The sequence below is a fragment of the Lipophrys pholis genome (assembly GCF_963383615.2).
Source record: "Lipophrys pholis genome assembly, chromosome: 20".
In the NCBI taxonomy this organism is placed as follows: Eukaryota; Metazoa; Chordata; class Actinopteri; order Blenniiformes; family Blenniidae; genus Lipophrys; species Lipophrys pholis.
This window is the reverse complement of record NC_137648.1, coordinates 19,246,373-19,259,514: the sequence shown is the minus strand read 5'-3', so window position 1 is coordinate 19,259,514 and position 13,142 is coordinate 19,246,373. Positions and strand designations below refer to the sequence as shown.

At 47.0% G+C, this 13,142-nt stretch overlaps 1 protein-coding gene across 2 annotated transcripts in view; it reads left to right on the top strand.

Moving 5' to 3' along the window:
- Positions 1-13,142, top strand: part of mpp7a (MAGUK p55 scaffold protein 7a) — a 164,127-nt gene that overhangs the window by 806 nt on the left and 150,179 nt on the right. The gene's annotated exons all lie outside the window — the stretch shown is intronic.

The window sequence follows — 13,142 nt, the reverse complement described above, 5'->3', positions numbered from 1 at the left end:
TTAACTTTTACACGTTGACGTTTTGAAAATGACGTCCGCCTACAAGCACAGGGCAGAAATGCTGCAAACTCCCCTAAACCCAACCAATAATAGCCCCATAACATGAACACGTTTGACCATTTTAGATGAAGTCAATAATAACAGTAGTTTTTGATTGATGGAGGATTTCCCAGTGACACCCTGAAGGGCCACATGAGATCAAGTGTCTGCTGCTATACCCGAGCAGCTGACCGTTAAAGGAATAAGAAGTTCAGATCAGTGCATGCAAACCTGGACCTGGCAGTTTGAACCTTGTTATTTAATATGTTGATGCATACACGTGTACATTGCAGTAGAGTGTGGTACTCCGGTTGTGAGTGTCTTGCTTTCCTCCCCAGCTTTCTGCGACGTCTCTCCGCAAAAAAAACCCCCTCAAACTTCAGTGGCTTATCTACAGGTTTTGGCCGACTACCCTGCTCTCGCTGGGAGTAACCCACTTCTTTTAAATCGTGCCGAGAAAAAGGTGGGAGGTCTTTTCAGTCTGCATTCCGAGCGGGCAGGGAGAGTCTCTCGGGAGACTTTGATTAGAAGTATTTTCGTCCAGTCCATTACCGCTGCTTGCTTGTGTGTGAGGTGAGTGTCCTGGCGTCACAGCGGGGTGGCGGGTGGCAGGCGGGGGGCAACGGGGTGGGGGGGGGTGTAGTTCATTATGTGCTGATGGAAGTTGTCAAGCTGCCACTTGGACCTGCTCCTGGATGGATGCGGTTGGTAGAAAACCAGACACTTGTCTTGGTTTCTTGGCGGCGGAGGTCAGGGTGGGGTCGGATGCAGAGGTTTCAGACTGAGCCTGGCACAGACGGAAGCTTCCCCCCCTCCCCCCCCAAACTCCATGTTTGTTGTCTGAACAGGTGTCTCCGAGTTGCAGCGCCGCATTGCTCGCATTCCCGGGGTTTTGTTCCTGGCGTGGACAGTCACCGAGCGGAGAAGGGAGGAGAAGTGTGGGAACCAGAGGAATGCAAAGGGAGCCTCGGCTGGGCTGGGCTGGGCTCGGCGGAGACCCATATGAGCGACCTGCTGATGGAGACAAACGCTTCCTGTCACCACGGAGCTCCGACCCGTGTTGATGAGAAACCTGTCAGCAGCTCGTTGACAAAGCCGGACTTGGCCTCCTTCATAACCGCTTGTCAGCGGGAAGGCTATTTTCTTGGGGCTTAAGAGTGGGTGGGATACAGTGGTTTAAGACTCTTAATCCGTGCATTAGTTTGGATCACTATTGGTGTGCGATGAATCATGGGAAATTGCTTTTCTGTTGTATTGGAGAACCTCTTCTTCTTCCTGGTTCTTTAAACTCCTCCAGCAAGCACTTGTTTTTAATTGCAGAGGGACTAAAAAAAATTAAATAAATCCTAATTAGAGGCCGACGCGGGGTCTCCTGCTGCAAAGTGGTTATTAGTGCATTTCCCTAATTTCATCAACTTCCTCAGGTTTTGCAGGAGGTGCTGGGATTATGCCTGAAGGCGTCTCTGAATCTCAACGCCTCAGATTCCTGTCTGGAAGACTAATGACGAGGATTTATCGGTTGTAACTGAGTAGTTTGGGAGTTTTGTATTGAGACCAGGGACGTCAAAACACATTTGTCTCCATGTTGACAGCGGAAAAAGTTTTCGAAAATGCTCCTCCTGCACATGCGCACCACGGCCGTGGTAAATGGTTCTTCTGCACGTGCTCAGTAGATGGACAATAACAACAACGTGTCAGTCCATTTCTCCTGGGAGTTGTCAGTTTTGCAGTCGACAGTCACAGTGATGACAATCTATTCCTGTCCACACGAACGTGCACGTGCCCCCGTTGTTAATGTTAAGAGCAGATTGTTCTCTGCTCGCATGTTTTTGTCGTTTCATTACAAAAACAACCAGCAGTGCCAACTTGTGGCCCAACATGAAAACTACACCATTTTCAGCATTTCCGCCGTTCCCTTGCATCTTTTTCAAAACGTTGCCGTGTAAAGGGGGAAGTTTTTCTGAAACGAAAATGCCAAAACGACGCGTTTTCACTTGAAATGTCACCTAAGCAGAGCCTCAACCCACAGCTGATCAATGACGACGATTGATGTGAGCACATTGGACTCTTATCAGAGGTTCTCCACACATGCCGTGAACATTCAAGTCACTTTTCAAGCATTTTTTATTTTTATTTTTTTAATATCTTGTGTGTGCAGATGAGTCTGGACCCCTGGTTTAGGGTGTGTTTTCACTTGAAACGTCGGGGAATTCCGGTTCCTGCTGGAATGCAGCCGTTCTGACCCTGACGTGACTCGTTCAGAGAAGGTAAAGCGACGGTCAGAAAGCCTCTCCCTCCTCTTGTTCACTGCACCCAGCTTTCTCTCGGCTCTCCGAGCGCTGACGCATTGAGGTGAACCGACTTCACAACCAGCCGCTGCTAAACTTGGCACCGCATGAAATATGAATACAAGGATGTTGTTGCAGTGGCTTAATCCATTTATAAAGTCTAAAACTGGACCGGTGATTAAGACGTTGTCAAAATGCATGTTTGAATTTGAGTTTTGAAGACTTTTTCTTTTTCTAAGGCTATTTCTAACGCTATGCAGGCCGTCATTCAGTCGATGAGAGCTTGTTCAAACCATCGGCAGTCGTTCCTGTTCTTTACTCATCTTGTTATCTGTTGCTTCTCTCCCTTCATCTATGTATTTACCCCTCCGCCCCGTCATCCTCCCATAATCACCGCCCTCCTCTGTGGTTTCGCTAATCTCCCCCGAGTCTGCGGCGGACTTGTGAGCCTCCTGCTGTTCCCGGACGGAGAGATTAAAACCACGCTCTTGGCGAGGTCTCCGGCAGGGGCCACAGCTGATGATGCCGGCGTGTCTTGCCCCTGCTTGCCCCGCAGAGGTGTAGGGTTTCCCCTCGGTACCACCCAAGCCGGCGCGGCGCTGCAGGGGAATGATCCTGGCCCGTGTAAAGCTCGCTGGACTCGTGTTTGGAGGAACCGAATGCAGCAGCAAATGTGGGAGTCTGTACAGGGTGAGGCGTGGTATAAATGTAGAAATCCTAATTAAGAACAAATAGAAAGCCTTTGTTGCTTGGAGCCACTGAAAGCCGCTCCCAAAGTGGAACTTTTCAAAAACGCACGTGGAAACGCAACTTTTCTGAAACGCTGCTTTTGTGTATGCGCACCACCGCCGTAGTAAATAGTTCTTCTGCAGGTCCGCAAGAAGATGGACAATAACAGTGTTTTCCTCCAGAGTGTCATGACTCCACATTCTCCTGGGACTCGGTAGTTTTATTTTGACAGTCACAGTAATAACAATCCGACTTGGTCGTCTGTCCACTAGAATGTCTGCGTTCTCCCGTTGTTAATGTTTAAAGCATATTGTCTGACTCGTTGTCTGACACGCCAACTCTACACCTTTTCCAGCATTTCCGCCATTTCCGTGTAAATAGGCATCGTTTTCAAAAACGTTGCCGTGTAAACTTTTATGAAAGGAAAACGCAGACATGGTGTGTTTTCACTTGGAACGTTGCTGTGTGAACGGGGCCTCAAATAATAAATGGGATCATTAGATGCTTTTAATATGGTAAATCTGCCAAGTCTTTATGTCCAGTCAGTAATTGTCATAACAGCTGCACTTCAGGATTTGCTCTCGGGCTGTTTAATATCAATATACACAAAATAAAGTTGCAAAAAACTGACAGTAAATTATGTTTCTATGTTTAATGCTTTGCACGTCTACGTATTCAGATGGAGCCCTACTGCTATGGTAGATGTGAGGGGCAGAAATCAAGATAAAAAGCACCGTCGTTTGGACAAACTAAGCTGTTAAATACGTTAAAATCATCGCCGTAAGCGTTTGTGTTTATTGTGAAATCATTGCATTGAGTTTGTCTGATATCGTCCAGCACTATTTTTCCACTAGCCGTTTTTTTTTTTTTAATCATGTTAATTTATACTTATAACAAAGTAAATTTTTAAATGTGTTTTAATAAACCTATTTAAACTATTTCATGTGTGACATCCGGAACCATGCACCGTCGGAGACATTACCCTCATATATTTTCTCACAGTGAAGTTCTGGCAAACACAGCAGCCTGTGTTTTTCTGTAAATGTCAAACGTGTGTGTGTGTGTGTGTGTGTGTGTGTGTGTGTGTGTGTGTGTGTGTGTGTGTGTGTGTGTGTGTGTGTGTGTGTGTGTGTGTGTGTGTGTGTGTGTGTGTGTGTGTGTGTGTGTGTGTGTGTGTGTGTGTGTACAGATTTGTGATGGAAAACACAGCAGTGTTGTGTTTCACTCTGAGACCGGTAAAAGTCGTCCGGAGTGAAATGGACAAAACATTCCGCAAAGCTTCTTTTGACTTGGGTTAGAGTGTAAATTGATCTGGAAAAGAGCTACTTTGTCGTTTCGTGTCACTATAAAGATAAAGCGAACGGATGCGAGTTGTTGTTCGCCGTGGTTTACGGATCTGAAACGCCTTAAAACAAGAGTCATTCTGTCCTCTCGAGGAAACTACCACAGAAAGTACTGTGGCCTCCCTGTTCAGCCAAACCACTTCATTTACATCTGAGCCCTCTGGGCTGGCAGGGATGCTACAAGCTATTATTTTAGGATCACTTGTAAATAAGTTTTTATTTTTTTTTTTTTTTTTTTAAGGCCCATTGTTTACATCTGAAACATTGTTTGGCCAGGAATTGTTGCGCGCCCACGTGCAGACATCCTGCACGTCTGCAGGCCCTTGTAAGCAATTAGTCAGCGCCGGGTTGAAGGCTATAGCCTTACATAGCGAGGCGGTGGGCTCACTTGACTGACGTCAGGCTCGTTTGTCCAGGGCTGTTTTATTCATGAGGGTTTTCCACGCGTGGCCCCCGCCCAGCTTTACTATGGCCGTCTCCCCCCGTATGGCGGCACTGTGAATAATTCAAACGCGCTCGGAGCAAAGTAAACCAAAGTAGCCTCCAAAAGTGTGTACTTGTTTGCGGGGCTGCCTCTTCAATCAAAGTTCAGAGGGTCTGAACAGGCGGAGGTGATTTTTTTAAATAAATTTTTCTGTCTGATGTGCAAACCGACGCAGTGGATCTGGCCTCGCTGGGATTTACTCATTTGACCTCCTGGTTTGGGGTTTACATGCGAGGATCCGTGTCGCCTGTCAGCGATGAGTATCCGGTGCTGTATTAACTGCAGCGCTGGTGTTGATATTTCCAGTGCTGGAGGTGTGGGGTTACCAAACGCCGGTCCTGTGACCCCCCCCCCCCCCCCCCCCCCCCCCCCAGCTTCCAGTTCCTCCATCTTGATGTCTAAAGATGACGGCGACAGAAACTCGACCACGCCGCGTGAGACGCAGACCATAATTCATCCGAAGGTAATGAGAGCACGGCCATGCCGTAATGCACACTTGACTCATTGATGTCAACGCCATATGCACGTTATTTTTGTGTCGGCATGAAAAGACAGAGATAACTTTATATTTTTTTATACTTAGTTTTTTTTCTTACTGGGGGGATTTTAAGTGATGAGCCTATTTTCCACTCGTCTTCGCTGTGTTGGGACACACAATCACACACAATCACATTTTCTATCATACGTTAATATTCAATAAATGCTGGCACATCTGCTGCATCATGTTGTAGCATCTGGGGCGCTCGGTGGACGTGACCGAATGCCAGATCTCACAATTACCATCCTGATACCGCCACAATGAGCGGATATTCACGTATTCCGGCCCTATTAGTGTCCACCCGGCTTGAAATTTGGCCAGTCCAGAGTCCGCGTTTGGCCGGTTGTCCACTCATTTGGGTGTGTTGACAGTTAAAAACCTGTCCATGCGCGCTGATTCGTACGGACTGTCCGCTCTTTTTCGGGTCCCCATCGCCAAAGGTCCTACTGCACCTCCAAGCAGAATGGAAACCTCAGTCTGACGCCATTGACTTCTGGATGGTTGCATTTGATGAGTGCGTCTGACGTCTCGGCGCCTCTCCAGATATCCGTTGCACCGTCGACCTTGCGGCATTGATTTGACGACAGGCAGGAGACCGGAGGAGTTTGGTGTGCTGGGTGTGACTGTGAGTCCTGATTAGCGGAAGGCGGGGGTCTCCATCACCGCCTGTTTTCTGTCAGCTGGCAGGGACTCTCGCTCTCTCTCGCTCTCTCCACACAGCAGCGCTGGTTTTCAGGATTAAATCCACCCTTTGTGCGTCGGGCGTCTCGAGTCGTGTCGGCTGTAGGCGTGCACACTTGCTGTCGTGTCTCCTGCCACCTCCGTCTGCCTGCGATTTCTTTATTTGCCCCTTAACTTCTCTCACCCTTTATTCATCTCTCTGCTGCACACTACACCCTCTGAGTGTTTGCCAGGCCCAGTGTGTTTGTGTGAATAAATGCTTTTTGTGAACTTGAAAGTGTGTGTGGATTGGACAGGGCTTCATTCATTCATTCATTCCTTCATTCATTCATCTGTAGACCCTCTGTGTGCCGACTCCCTTGTTGCTCATTGAGTGCAATTAGAGCAATTTGACTGTGAATACCCTTTCACAACAGCCCATTAGAGCCATTAAGCACGCAGTCTTCACTCTTTAATGGGTCGAGGTCACGTGACTAACGCTGCTGAATGTGGGCGATGGCAGACGAGGGGATACGATTGTAACCGGGGCGGGAGAAAGGAAGAAGCTCGACTCCCTTCCAAAACGGGAGCCACTTTCTGCTGGCTCATTACCGTCACATTAGTGACTCGCGACATAACAAGGCTTAAGAGTACAGATGTAATCTGAGTCGATTCTGAAGCTTCGGCTCTTCACTGATCGTCTGTAAAAACAGGCTACAAGACCGATATGCTCGGTTTGTGCGATATATTGATTTTTGAGTCATTCAAGTTTTTTGTTGCAGATGATTAAAAAAAAATAAATAAGAGTACATTTTTTTCTCTTCTCTTGCTACGAAGCACTTTTTGCCGCCGCGAGCTTCCGTAGCTCCCCCTTGCTTCTCTCACAGAAATGCGCACACAACAAAAAGGTGGCTGCCGCTCACGAAGGCGAGACGTTTGTTCCCAAAAAAAGAGAATGGTATCGTCAATATCTGGAATTGGTTTGGGTTTGTGGCGACAGACGGGAGTCAACAAGTGAGTCGCACGTTACGAGGTTTGTCTGAAGCCCGTTGCTCCAAAAAGGCAGCAGCACAGCCAACTTATTCCAACTTTAGGTCAAGACGTACTGAGAGAATTCCTCGTTAATGTTTGTCAAAATGGTGCAGCTATTAATCTGAATGTTAACAATTCAGTCTCCTTTTAAACTGCACAATTTCATTTATTTTTTTTTTTTTAACAAAAAACAGCTGACACTTTGATTCCAGAAGGTAAATCGGGGTTCGTTTTGTTGAGTTTGATTAAATAAAATCAAACCTTGTTTTGAGACATCTGTGTCATTTGTAGTTTTTGTTTTCTTTTAAAAATAGAGGGGGGGGAAAAATCGTAAATCAACTGTTTTTGTGAGAAAATCTCAGATTTTATTTTTAGGCCACATCGCCCAGCCCGACAGCTTAACTAATTTGTTTTCAGTGTTTCTTACCTTCCTTCAGGGTGTTACAATACCGATGCAGATGGTGCTTTTTAAAAAAAAAAAATTTTTTAAAGTGGAGGATTAATGAAATGTTTTGATACAGTCCCAACACTTCTTCCTCTTATCTCGTTCAGCTGATGAAGCCCTCGATCCTCTGGCCTGCCGGGTTTGGACCGTGGGCTGTTTGTTGGACACCTCTGGTTTAGATCTTAGTCGCTTCCACTGCTGGTCTTTGTGTTTGTAATGCGTCTTCTTCCATCTCTTAAGTCTGGCCACCATGGAAACGGCAATCGCCCCAGTCTGGTCGGTCTTCTTGCGACATGCGTCGTCTGCATGTCGACATGTTGATGGTGGTGAATTTAGGAGATGTGATGCGGCCTCCTCGCCAGTTTGTGCGGATAGAGATACGACACAGATGATACTAATCCAACATGAGCGGCTGCCATATTTCGACCCTCGCGTCAGCGCGGATTCAATTTGCCCTTTCCTTAAGAAGCGTTGTAAAAATGTCCACAGCTGTAATCACGTCGGGCCCCTCGTATCAAAAAGCAGCGCTCTTTTCTAACTTGGCTCGCAGCTCACCACTAATAGCTGGGTAACCTTCTGGAAGTGCCTTGGAGAGGAGACTTTTTGGCTCTGGCGAAATTAAAGTGTGATATTTATAGCCTGCTGGGGATTGTCGGCCCTTGATAAATGGAGGCTGATGGTGTCGGCGCAGCGCTTTGGATTAGACTGGAGTTGGAGTAAACGTGGGCTTTGGGCTGCAGAATCACTTGGGTGGCGCAGCTGCTTTCTGGGGATAATACATGTTTATGAAGTGCATCTCTAATTGGGTTGTAGGGATGTAACGATGCAAATCGAATGTGTGACGAATTAAATCGCTGGAATGAAAAATGCTTCGCGATGCAAACTGCTGAAAGAATCTAGTTTTGCCTCTTTTTTTTTTTTTTTTTTTTGAGAGCAAAGACGACGAGAACGGCAAGACAAGACGACGTCACGGTCACATCTATGGCCTCGGGACCCCTCCAGTTTCCAATTGGAGATGTGGCAGCATTTTGGCTGTCCGTTGGCGGAGAATAAAATGGGGGAGAAAATAAAGAACAAGACCAAAACAATCATCAAACATCACAAGAGAGCGAAACCCTAAACAAACAGTAGAACCAACATGATGCAGCTTGTAACCCGACATCACAGTGAGAAACTGCGGTCGACCCCCCCCCATCATGAAGAATTCTAACCTGGCAACAAATGTCATCAGCCTTTGTTTATTGAAGAGGCTTGTTTTGAAATTCAGCTAATTCATTTTATTAAGTAAAGTAAATATGCCTCAGCCCATGCCTCCTAGTGGGTTATTGTACCTTCTAAGGGAATATAAAGAATTTGGATCCGTATTGAAAAATAGATGAGTTGGTCTTAACAGAAATAATTAAAAGATTTCACTCACAATTTGTCTGGAGAATGGTTTTGGAAAAAGCGACTCGTGAGCTCAGTGAATCGTTGCTTCCCTGTCGGGTTTGACATATTCCCGTACGAAGTTCCGTCTGATAGAATAACTTCCCTCCCTCTCCCTGTTGGTCATTATAATGGCTGTCTTTTATTTTTCCACCCAGCTTCCTCTCTTATTTCCGGGGTCGTCGGCACCGCTCGGACACAAAGCAGCTCTTTCTTTGTCCGTTTTCCAGTCGTCCCCTTCAGCGGCTGGACGCTAATCTGAGCGACCATCAGTAGCCTCTGTCACTCTGGAGGGGGGGGCAGATAGAGAGAGAAAAGGCCGGGATAGATGGCAAAGAAGAGGGTGGAGGGGGTGGTGGCATGGAGGGTGATGACTGGACCTTTCGGCATCCAGTGAACAGAGGAGTATTGTGTGCCAGTGGGCCGCTGTGCAGCAGGCTGCTTTAAGAAAGAAATCCTGGGTGAAGCTGGTGTTGAAGCTCTGTAGAGAGGTGGCGGTGCTCCGGGGGGTGGGGGGGGGTTACCTTAACCCGAGGGCAAATTATTCTCTACTTATATCGTGAGTTTTAATCCTTTATACTTTGGTTATTTTGTTCCATTTTATGCTTTTTGTTTCTGTTGTGTTATTTTACACTCTGTACCATCCATTGCCATTTACTTTTTTTCCCTTTTTTTCCCCTCCTACTTGTTCTATTTATTTCCACGACAACATTTCCAGGTGAAAACGTAAAGCATTTCGTTGCGTTTTGGGTGTCTGTTTGCAGGACAGCGGGTTCTCGGAGCCGCTGAAAACACAGCCGGCTCCCATGGTGGAACCTTTTGAGAACACTCTGACTCCGTCTTAGTGGGAACGGGAATAAAAAGCAACTTTTTCAAAACGCCTGGGCTCCGTCAAGTGAAAACATGGAACTTTCGTTGCGTTTCGGAGGTCCATTAATATGGCAACGGTGCTCGGATCCACGGAAACGGCTTCCAAGGTGGAACTTTCCAAAAACGCTCCGTCTCCGTTGAAACTGAGGAACAGAACTTTTCTGAAAAGCCGCGACTGTGCATGCGCAAATAGATGGACAATAACATAATGGTGGCCTTTAAAAAAAAACAAAGCAAAACAAAAAAAAAACCCTTTGCCTCGTTTCCACTGCACAGAATGTGACGGTACGATATAGCAAAGCGTACCTATTGCGATGTCCCACCACAGAGTGTACGGATAAAATGTAGGCGGGCTTGTGACCGACGCAGGTTTGCGACATCATTACGCAACCGTAGTCGTGGAAGATGGTCCCGGATTTAAAAAAAATGTAATAAATGTAATAAAACCACACACGCATGCACGCAAAGAATATAAAAACGAACAAGGGGAGAACCCCGACGACCAAATCCTTTAACGAAACAAAAAGTGCGTGCAAAGCGGATTATGTAAACAACAATAGAGAATTCACACGCTCGGCTTGTCGAGGGTGATGTCAATCACTGACCAGTTAGCTCAGTCCGCATGGTTTCCCAGCCCGATACTTCCACTTGCCTAGAAGTGAATATGCACATTGCAAGCGTCACTTCATTTGTCGGCTGCGTCCTGCAAATGCTGTCGGCGAGAATCTTTTCTCCACCTGCAAGTACGCGTTTTAATTGCCATCGGCTCCTTGAAACCTGTTTCTTACACACGCACACAGCGATTATATTCACGCCTTGTTCTCGCTGGGATCAGGAGCCGGTGACACACGGTCACGCCGTGAGCCGACAGTAGATAGAAACCTGAGTCACGAGGTCGGCTCAAGGACAGTGGGAGGAAGAAAGCGTCTTCCCTCCTGACCGATAACTTCATGTACCCAATAATCTCATGGCGTGTGCTTATGAGGCCTTGGCGAGCACACGTGTGACTTCGGTCTTATCTCTGTGAGTAAGATATAAATATTCGGATTATCTGACTGCAGTAACTTTTTCCTCAGCGACTCCCAAACGGTTTAGTCTGCTACCCAGAGGAGCTGGAAGCAGCGTGCCGATAGTGCGATATATCATATCATTTAGTGCAATTCTCAACAACCACATTGCATCGGCTGTGGATTGGTCGTCTCTAAATCAGAAGGTTGCTGATTTGATTCCCCATCTCCCCCTGAGCTCATGTCAACGTGTCCTTGAGCAGGACACTGAACCTCAAACTCAATGGATGGACAAGGCGCCTTTGCATATAACTTTGCGAAACGCTTTGGGGACAGCTCAAGTGCTGTACAAGAGCTATATAAGTGAAATTCCATTTAAAATCACTGATGGAAACAAAACTGTTGAACAAACCGAGTGACTCTAATGTACAGACGTGCCGTTACTGGATTTTACAGACTGCACCTTTTAAGAGTTTGTAAAAATTCGTCTTCGCCCTGTTAGTTTTGCAGGAAGTACTTTATTAGTGAGATGAACTGTGGCAGTGTTGCGTTTCCAACGTTCACGCTTAGTTTAAAGTTCCCCGCTATTTTATCTTCCGGTTAAATGGGAGTTGAGTGAACGGGTGTCAAGAGTTCAGAGGTGAAGCCACGAGGTCGTCGAGCCATCTGAGACTCGGGTTTCACGCCGTTGCCTCCTGTTAGCTCCTTGACGGGATTTCTCCTCCTTGGCCTCGCACGGCGCTCATTCAGTCCGACACGGCTGCCGATTGGCCGAAGAGTGCAACTCCAGCCGGAGGCAGAAACTAATAAGCAGGGAGATAAGCTGCGGTGTGTTTGGAATTGAAATCCAGAGGAATAGCGGGGTGGCAGTGTCGGGTTTGGTTGACTGGCGTTAATCTGATCTTGTGACGGACACAGAAAGGAGCATAGTTGAGGGCTAATGAGGAGAGCTGTGAGCCGCACAGAGTATCCACGGGCTGGCCTGTAATCAGATCTGCCCAAAAGCCTCCCCATGACATTTCATTAAAGACATTACCAGGCCAGTGGTGGATGGCCTCGGTTTGTTGACCTTGAATTTCCTTCACTGTGTCGGTTTATACACACACACACACACACACACACGCACACGCGCACGCACACACACACAAACACACACCTGAGAGATCGGGATTGTAAAAATAACTGCACAGTGTGAAAACAAAAGCTGTTGACACAGCAAGCCAAGGTATCAAGAAGTCGGAGTGAACATGTGGACACAGACTGTGTGAGAACAAGCGTTCTCATACTTGGAGGATTACAGTGTGTCACAATCTATCACGTGAAAGACCATGAAGTGTAGGCCGCTTGTTGGAACACTTTTATCCAATCGAATCTGTCGGATAGGTGCAAAACTGGCCAACATCACCTATTGGGCCCTTTAATAATCTTTAAAAGGTTTCATAAGAGTCAAAACCTCTCTAACTGGTTCCAACATGCTGTTGTCTCCTTGTACACACGAAGGTAAGGAAGTCAAGTACAGAATGAATTCTAAAGTTGATGAAATGTAACGAGGGAGGATTTTTTTGGTTTCAAATGTGTTGTGGATAACTGCAGCCGCTCCTCTGCTCACTTTTAAGAGTTATCAACATTGTTTTATCCTGAGGATGAGGGGATTCCCAGGATGACCTTCTCTCCAAGCGTTTGGTGGTGTTACAGTGTGTTCTGAGGACGGGGTACTCCCTGTTCGCACTCCAATATCCTGGAATGGTGCAGTGGAAGGCCTGTAAGCTGGGCCCGCCCGCTGCTGTTTTCACGGGACTGACGTAGTTCCCCACACCAACTAAAAATGGGTTTTGGTTGTCGGTTTAGCATCGGCGGAGGTCAAGAGCCAGGCTGCAGTGACTCGCACCCCCCACCCCCCCACCCGCTCTGAGCTCAATGTGGTTCCACTAATACATGGTTTCGGATCGGGATGAGGTCAAGGCGAGCAGCGAAACAGCAGATCATGTTTGGTTTGCGTTACAAAGCACCCAACAGATTGGATCTGTGTTGTTTACTTTCCCCAAAGTTAGCTCCTTTGTAACTTAACTCAGGAGATGGTGGACGCTGCCAGTGCCACTTCTCCTTTTTACCTCTCGGTGTCTTGTTTCCCACATTGTGTAAAAGACAAAAGGTTTCTTTAACCTCCGCACTGAGGCGAACACTCCTGATAGGATGTCAACAGTAAAGCAGATGCCGATCTTGTTCCCTCAATCTGAGGAGGAGTAAGTGATGGATGCGCGTCCTCATGTGCGAGGAATGTG